We start from the raw sequence: 9271 nt of genomic DNA on the forward strand, positions 1-9271 counted from the left end.
TGATCACAACACGAGCAGTACACGCAGCTGCAGGCGTGATGCGGTCTGCGCTGGCAGTACGAAGGGATATGTTTGACAGTGGCGTCGTACTTTCCTGAGCAAACGGCCAAGTGTGGCACTAATAACTGAAACTGTGGCACCAGTGTCAACGAGGACCGGTGCAGCCACGCCGTCCACATATACATCAATAACATTAGTCGGAGAAGGGAGAGGCCTTGGTCTGTTCGTGGGGGACGCAGTTCTCGCCTCTGGAACTGCCTCTGAATTAGTTTTCCCGTTCCGGCGTAGAAGGACGACGACGCATCGGCGAAAGCGAGCGACGTCGGGGCGATCGCGAACGGCGGTCAACAAGAGGGCGGTGGTCCGAGGAAGAAGACATCTGGCCAGGGTTCTGAGGCACGGAGGACGACGTGTATGGTGAACAATATGGTTCGGTGTCCAAGCTACGGTGGTAGGGTGTTATGCGGCGACGGCAAAATCGTGCAATGTGGCCAAGTAGACCACACGCAAAACATGTTGGGCGGTTGTCAGGAGTGCGTCATTGTCCACTGCTGTGTGGGTACCGCGGCTGAACGAAGTGAGGGGCTGGACGCAGTGGCACGGCTGATGGGAATGGCGCAAAGGTCTGAGGTGGTGGCCGTGTGAGAGCCTCGGCATAGCTATGAGGTGCAGTTGTGAGCGCCCGCATGTGCCGCCTATCTCATCACTAGCGCCACCTACAGCGCTGTTACGCCGACTCAACACCAAGCCCAAGCGAGGGAGGGGTCACTCTCGTTCGCTACGACCGCCGCAACGGACGGTCACGGTTTTTGGCGCGCTCCACTATGCTCTTTAATAAATAGTTCGTTACCCTGTTATTCTCGCCTCAGCCTTCACGCCTCAGCCATCACGCCCAGCCCTCACATCTGGCGCAGTCGATCCCGAACCTCTGCCAAGCCACTTAGCCACGGCAGCGCAAGAACGCCTTTTGGTCAACGCCAGCGTCGAACGCCGGTCAGAACGCTCACTCGCCTAGTCTCCCGTGCGCCCAGCCTCGTTTCGCGGTGCATCATGCCCGGAATTGTGTGGCAGAATCTCGACCCGGTGACCATGTCGCGCCTCGGCGTCGACCTTATACGCGAAGAATTGGCCCGTTGACAGCTGGACATCACAGGTTCGAAAGAGGAGCTCTTTCAGCGTTTGCAAGCCGACATTCAGCAGCAGCGTGAAGCTACCCCCTCGGTTGAAACGAATGAATCCGCCTCGACCGCTGCAGCGCCTTTGACGCTGGACCCAGCCACTCTACAGAGCCTCGCTATGCTGTTCCAGCAGCTACCTCGTCCTGCAACAACGGTGATGACACTGCCAGACCTGTCATCGTCCATCCCGCAATTCGCTGGTTTGCACAGCCACAGTGTCAATACATGGCTTGACGACGTACGACGAGTACAGCAGCTCGCCTCGTGGGACGACGCCACCACACGCCTGATCGCAGCTAGCAAGCTGAAGGGCACGGCGCGAGACTGGCATCTCGCGTTCGGCAACCAGTACAGCACCTGGGCCACGTGGAGTGCCGCCCTGAAGGACACATTTGGTACAGAATTATCCCTCATTGAGTGGCAAGAGCAGGTCATGAGGGTAACCCAGGCCCCATCCGAAAGCTTGCACCAATATGCCTTTGCCAAGTTGAAGATCATTGAGCGTTGCCCCGTTAACCTCTCTGAGGCACAAAAGATTGACTACCTGCTGCATGGTTTACGGGAACAACACATCCTCGCCGCCATAGCAGCCAACCGGCCGCCCACGGTAGCTGAGTTTATTTCTACTTGCACCAGCCTCGACAAGAGTGCGCAACATCTGCACGCCAAAGCAAGCCCGCAGAATGTTTTGCCGCCGTCGCAACCCTTTCGTGCCGCTAAGCCCGCAGAGCGCCAGCAGCCTCGCTCAGAACAATCGACACCACAGTCCTCCCGAGGGGCCACACCAAAAACGCGCATTTCAGAGCTGCCCGCCGAGCAACAAGAAGCTACTTATGCAGCTATTTCGGCACAGTATGGCGCTCCAGCTTTTCGTAGCGGTCAAGACCTGTCTCAAGCTGTCTGCTACCAATGTCATGCCTTGGGTCATCTGGCATCCAAGTGCCCTACACGCACCAGCCGCTTATCATCACTAGCGCCTCCAACCATGCCCAAGACACAGCAGCCCCCAGCACTGCACAGTGCACCCGTTCCGCTTGACGGCTCACAACAGCAATGCCCCTTCTTCAACGCAACTCTCAGTGGAGTCGGTGAGTGTGAAGCGTTTCCTCACTCTGGGTCCAAGGTGACATTAATCTCTAAAGCTCGTGTGCCTGCAAGCATGATCATCCCATGGACCGAGCCTCCACTCGTGGTGGTAGGAGGAAGGTCAGTACTACCTTTTGGTCTGCATTTTTGAAGATATCCACCGGCCCAGCCACAGGAGTTGTTGAAGCTGCTGTTTTAGAAGATAATGTACTTCCCCTCATTCTTGGTGAGGATTGGTTCTCGGCAGCGCAGGCACGTCTCATCTTCGAGCCGCCAGAACCAACCCAGCTGCAGCATCGAGCCACGAACGTCACCATTACCGCTAGCCAAAAACTGGTCCCAAGAATGGCAAACGCTGTAATCTCAGCTCGGTCAAGCCTCTTTCCACAAGCCAGACCCAATTTCAAAGACTGCCTGCAACGAGATACCTTGCCTTCGTCAGAACAGCCACCATGGCAAGCCTTAGCAGCCCAGACATGGCCCTCGAGTACGTCTATCACATCAGATGCCCTCCCTTCTGACACGGTGCCCATACGCATTTATTACGATATTGCACCAGTCCAAATTGCAGCCAGCTCACTCTCAGCCAGCGGTCAGTTATAAAAGATAGATTGGCTGAACACAACGCTGTTTTTGCTCGCCACGATGATGATCTTGGCCATTTCACTGGCATGCAGCACCGCATTGACCTACTACATGACACATTGCCATACAGTCGAAGCCCCTACCAGTACGCTGCAGAAGACAGGCAGTTCCTGCAAACTCAGGTCAAGAAGTTGCTCTGCCAAGGTTCAATCAGTGAGCATGGCTTACTACGACCCGGTGGCTCACCAAACAGCCTACGGAAACTTGGCCTACGGCCCCACTTCGTACGGCACCCTGGCATATGTCCAGACGGCGTACGGGTTGACGAAGCCCAGCACAGAGACGATTATGCTCAAAAAGGGAGCTTCGCCACGTTCGCAAGTGTGGCGTGTGCCACCATCATCTTCTTGATACTGGTCAACGCACTGATCACGCTCTTCGCCATGGGCTACGGTTCTACTTATGTGACTGAGACGACGGACACCGCGGAACCCAAGGTCATTTTTCGAACTGGTGACCTTGACATCAGGGTGTTGTCACCCAACACTCCGGCGACGCCGGTAGGAGCCACAAAGAAAACGACCACGAGGACAACGATGCAGAAAACAGACGCATATTGCGTCAACGGCCACTCCCTCGGAAATGATGGACAACCAGCCTTGATCAACCAGCAATCCGCCCTTGCCGAGCGCTTCCGCGACACAACAATACAGCTCTCCGAAGCAGCCGCCAATTCGGAAGCAGCCCAAGGTGCACGCAAACAGCGCTACGACCGCAGCCACCGTTCTCACACCTTTACCGTCGGTGATATGGTCTGGGTGGGACGACAGGCTCCGGTTGCCAATGAGAAAATGGCACCTCGCTTCAATAGTGTTTACCGCCTCATCGAGCAGCTTACACCATCCACATTTAGGGCTTTACGTGTGTCATGCTTGACATCTCGTTTGGTTAATCAACCACGAACGGTGCACGTGTCCCAGCTTAAGCCTTATGTACCACCAGTTTCCCCAGTGATCGAGCAACAGCCCCTCCTCAATGCAGAGACCACGCCTGCCTCAGCAGCAAATGTTGTCGCCTCTACAGAGCAGCAACAGCCTCAATGGCGCCAACGCACTCGATGTCTACCGAGCCACCTCGACGACTTTGTGCTCGAGTGAAGTTGCAGCGTTTCCGCGCATGTGTGTGGGTGTGGTATCGTGCGTGTGACAATGTGCAGAAGCAATTGACCACGAGACGTGGTCATTCATACTGGGGTGGGATGTGAGCGCCTGCATGTGCCGCCTATCTCATCACTAGCGCCACCTACAGCGCTGTTACGCCGACTCAACACCAAGCCCAAGCGAGGGAGGGGTCACTCTCGTTCGCTACGACCGCCGCAACGGACGGTCACGGTTTTTGGCGCGCTCCACTATGCTCTTTAATAAATAGTTCGTTACCCTGTTATTCTCGCCTCTGCCTTCACGCCTCAGCCATCACGCCCAGCCCTCACACAGTCACCTCGGGAAGCAACGGGAGTCGGCACCGGTGGAGTCTCGCGGCCAGAAGGGAGAGCCGCGCAAACTTGCTCTTGGATGACCTGGCGAAGGTTGGCCGGCAAAGGCGAGGGTGGTGACGTGGCTGAGGACAGCAGCGAAAGCTGGCGAGCGACCTCAGCACGGACGAACTCTTTAATCTGGCAAAGCAGGGAGTCCATCTCAGGAGCCGCGGCCACGCTCGCGAGGCTTTCATCGGACACAGGTGGGCGCCGTGTGAGAAGACGCTGCCTGCAGAGCTCGTCGAAGCTCTGGCAAAGCTAAATGACCTGAGAAACTGTGTCAGGGCTTTTTGACGGCAGCAGCATATGAAAGGCATCGTCGGAAATGCCCTTCATGATGTGACGTACCTTGTCCACCTCCGCCATCGTCGGGTTGACACGCCGGCAGAGGTCGACGATGTCCTCTATGTAGCTGGTGAACGTTTCACCAGTTTGCTGGGATCGGCTGCGTAGGCGTTGTTCAGCGCGAAGCTTGCGCATGCCAGGGCGGCCGAAAACGTCTGCGATGCTGGTTTTGAAGCGAGCCCACGTGCGGAGATCGGCTTCGTGGTTTCGAAACCACAGCTTGGCGACGCCCGATAGATAGAACATCCCGTTGTTGAGCTTGTGGGTGTCGTCCCATTTGTTAGTGTTGCTGGCGCGTTCATACGATTCCAGCCAATCTTCGTATTTCTCATCGGTGCCACTGAAGATGTCAGGATCCCGCTGACGCTGGGCACCAGCATATACGATGGCTGGAGTAACCGGTGGAGATGTCAGGCTGGGGTCGTCAGGCATGACGGACGGCAGAGTTCGGCTGCGTAATTCCTGGTTGGGGGAAACCGCAACACCTCCACCAGAATCTAATGCGAACACTAGACAAGAGAGCAGCGGGCAGCGTTCGTAGCGTGTCTCAACCAGAGCAGCCCAGGCAATCTCTAGCTCGTGCTTCCCGGATTACTGGCGATGTGGCTGCAGCGCCGGGCATTCGTCTTCACTGCAATATGTATGTATGTATATATATATATATATATATATATATATATATATATATTCAATTAGGAGTTTGCGCTGAACCCGGTGAAAATATTATGAAAGAAATGCTCACACGTTTAACAACAACAAAAATACTATTATTTTACTGACGTTTCGGCCGGTGGTCCGGCCTTCATCGGAGTGAATGAGAATACACAAGACGTTCGTTCCCAAGGTGTCGGGAAGTCACGTGGAAAGCACATGTGGCTCCAAACAATGTGTAAGGGGAAAAAACAAAACAAACAGCAAAAATACCCGTTTTTTTAAAACGAGGCACTAACAGATGGAGAGAGCACCACACGTGGATGGCTGTGATGAGTCACGGAGGTGGACGCGTGGTCCTCACCGTCAAAGAAGCGGGAAAAAAAAGAGAAAAAAATAATTGGTGGCGGAAGGGGGAAAAAGGGAGGAAAACATATGTGGGTGGCTTTGATGAGCCGCCTCTAAGGCAGCGCGTTCCCCAGTCCCGAGGGACCACCATCGTTTAAGATAAGAAGACACTCCACGGCAGACACGCCGTGCGAAGGGGGCATGCGACACAATAACGTCTCCAGAGTGAAAAAGAGAGAGGATATGCGGACGTGCCAGCACGAAGCAAGACCGTCTTATATGCGTTGCGGTTAGACTACAAGGAATTAACTTTCGGCTATAACCACATTTGTCTAATCAGAAGGCAAGGACGTGAGTTTCCCTTTGCTTTCATTAATACCCGAGGCGGTGGTATTAAACTTATAGATAAGATAGGACTCGCGAATTTCCCGGTCGTGGTGTGAGCGAAAGCCTGATTCCAATATTGTCGCCTTTAAGTCATTGAAAGAGTGACCGGGAAGGTTGACATGTTTGGATACGGGAAGGTTCAAAAGAGATTTTGTGTGTGACCTGTGGTTATTAAATCGTATCCTGAAAGGTGTCTCCGTCTGACCAATATACTGTTGACTACAAATTGTACATTCAAGAAGATAGATCACATTGGCGGTGTCACATGTAAAGTTTCCTTTTATTTGAACTGAGAAGTTGGACGCGGTACTGGTTGCTTTCTGTGTTGTCCTCATGTGAGGACAAACCTGGCAACGTGATTTGTTGCAAGGCATACAGCCTGTGCCACGGCTTGGGTTTAAGGTTGACTTTGTCAAACTGTCGCGTAAATTTTTATTTCTCCTATACACGACGCGGGGCGGTTCCACAAATATGCGCTTAAGGCGATCGCTTTGTGCAAGTATATTATGGTGCTTTCTAAGAATCGCTGAAACCTTGGGCACCGACGCAGAGTGGGTAAGGATTAGATTTGTGCATTGTTCACTATCAGGTAGTTTAGCTTTAAGTATGTCGGCACGGTTGAGCTCGCCAGCTCTGTTTACAGCATCATCAATTATTTTTGCCGGGTATTTCTGCTTCAGGAGGGCGTCTTTCATTAGCGCACAATTAGCACTGAAATCTTCTTTGTTTGAACATATACGCTTAAAGCGGTGGGCTTGGCTGTACGGAATGCCCGTTTTACAGTGTCTGACGTGACTGCTATAGAAATGCAAATACTGGTAGGTGTCTGTTGGCTTCCTGTAAAGTTTGGTAGTTAATCTGCCTCCAGACAGTGAGACGCTTACATCGAGGAAGTTAACACTGTCGTGCGAGTAGTGGTGAGAAAAAGAAATAGTGGGATGAGCACGATTGAAGTCACCTATAAATTTTAAGAGATCTGTTTCACCATGAGGCCATATCATAAAGATGTCATCAATAAAACGCTTGTAGCAGAGTGGCTTTAAGCTGCGAGACGCGAGAAATTCTTCTTCTAGTACAGCCATAAAAATATTGGCGTAATTAGGACCTATTCTTGTTCCCATTGACGTTCCGCTTACTTGCACGTAATGGACCCCGTTAAACTCAAAATTGTTTAGTTCGAGAACTAACTTAAGAAGTATCTGTAGCGTGTAGCAGTCAACAGGCTTGGCGACTGGCGAATCTTCATATGCTGACAGCACCGCCCTTATCCCATCAGAATGAGGGATATTTGTGTATAGAGAACTAACATCGAGTGTAACGAGTAAGCATTCAGGAGGTACTTCTAATTCTATGATGCCAGAAAGAAAATGACTGGTATCCTTTACAAAAGACGAAAAGGTACTTGGTATTCCATGAATTAAGCTGTCAACGTAGCGTGATATGTTTTCAGTGACAGTGCCTACACCGGAAACAATGGGTCGGCCTGGGTTGTGTTCTTTATGAATCTTGGGTAAGAGATAAAAACTTCCCGCTACGGGACTGAGCGGTATTAGAGAGTTGCCGATTGTTGTATCCATCTTCTTATCCTTTACAAGTTCCGTGATTCTATTCTTGATCTCGAGTTTAAAATCTTTAGTAGGATCATAAGTTAGTGTTTTATAGAATGAAGAGTCAGATAGTTGTCTGTTGGCCTCCTTAACATAGTCATTTTTGTCCATAATCACTATTGCACCTCCTTTGTCGGCAGGTTTAATTACAAGATCTTGCTTGCTGTTTAATTCATCCAGTGCCCTTTTTTCTTCAATAGAGATGTTGTGTCGAAAGGGAACTTGTTCTTTGTATGCCTGAAGTATATCGCGTTGTACTGCTTTAATATATATATCTAGACACTTGTCGCGCTGTGGAGGAGGAGTCCAGTGCTTACCGCTAGGTAGCGCATGACGTGTTTTCAATGACTCTTTCAATGACTTAAAGGCGACAATATTGGAATCAGGCTTTCGCTCACACCACGACCGGGAAATTCGCGAGTCCTATCTTATCTATAAGTTTAATACCACCGCCTCGGGTATTAATGAAAGCAAAGGGAAACTCACGTCCTTGCCTTCTGATTAGACAAATGTGGTTATAGCCGAAAGTTAATTCCTTGTAGTCTAACCGCAACGCATATAAGACGGTCTTGCTTCGTGCTGGCACGTCCGCATATCCTCTCTCTTTTTCACTCTGGAGACGTTATTGTGTCGCATGCCCCCTTCGCACGGCGTGTCTGCCGTGGAGTGTCTTCTTATCTTAAACGATGGTGGTCCCTCGGGACTGGGGAACGCGCTGCCTTAGAGGCGGCTCATCAAAGCCACCCACATATGTTTTCCTCCCTTTTTCCCCCTTCCGCCACCAATTATTTTTTTCTCTTTTTTTTCCCGCTTCTTTGACGGTGAGGACCACGCGTCCACCTCCGTGACTCATCACAGCCATCCACGTGTGGTGCTCTCTCCATCTGTTAGTGCCTCGTTTTAAAAAAACGGGTATTTTTGCTGTTTGTTTTGTTTTTTCCCCTTACACATTGTTTGGAGCCACATGTGCTTTCCACGTGACTTCCCGACACCTTGGGAACGAACGTCTTGTGTATTCTCATTCACTCCGATGAAGGCCGGACCACCGGCCGAACGTCAGTAAAATAATAGTATTTTTGTTGTTGTTAAACGTGTGAGCATTTCTTTCATAATATATATATATATATATATATATATATATGATAATTGCCGTCGGACCTAGCTTTTTGTAGTAAAAACAAAAGCTCACACGCCTGTCATCGATCTCTTCCGCGTTGATACTTGGCTCTTAATTTCGGTTCACAGTTTCACTCACACTTCTTACACGATGTATACGAGTTTCAACGTCATACGTGAATACTTCCGGTGGTGAATTGACAAAGCTTTTTATTCCTAATTAGTCTTGGCCATTGGTCGGCAGCCGTCGGTAATATATGCAACAGTGTGATTGGCTGGCTCTTCAAAACAGTTCTAGCATAATAATTGTTTTTTGAATACGAGCCGTGAATCTCCGCCGACATGCTGGCATGCCCAATTGCACAACCCCTCAAGGATTTCTCAAGTTGACGCATTCTGCTTTATATTCCACCTTGTCACTAACGTGTCCCATT

Source organism: Dermacentor silvarum, chromosome 1, assembly GCF_013339745.2.
Source record: "Dermacentor silvarum isolate Dsil-2018 chromosome 1, BIME_Dsil_1.4, whole genome shotgun sequence".
NCBI classification, from domain to species: domain Eukaryota; kingdom Metazoa; phylum Arthropoda; class Arachnida; order Ixodida; family Ixodidae; genus Dermacentor; species Dermacentor silvarum.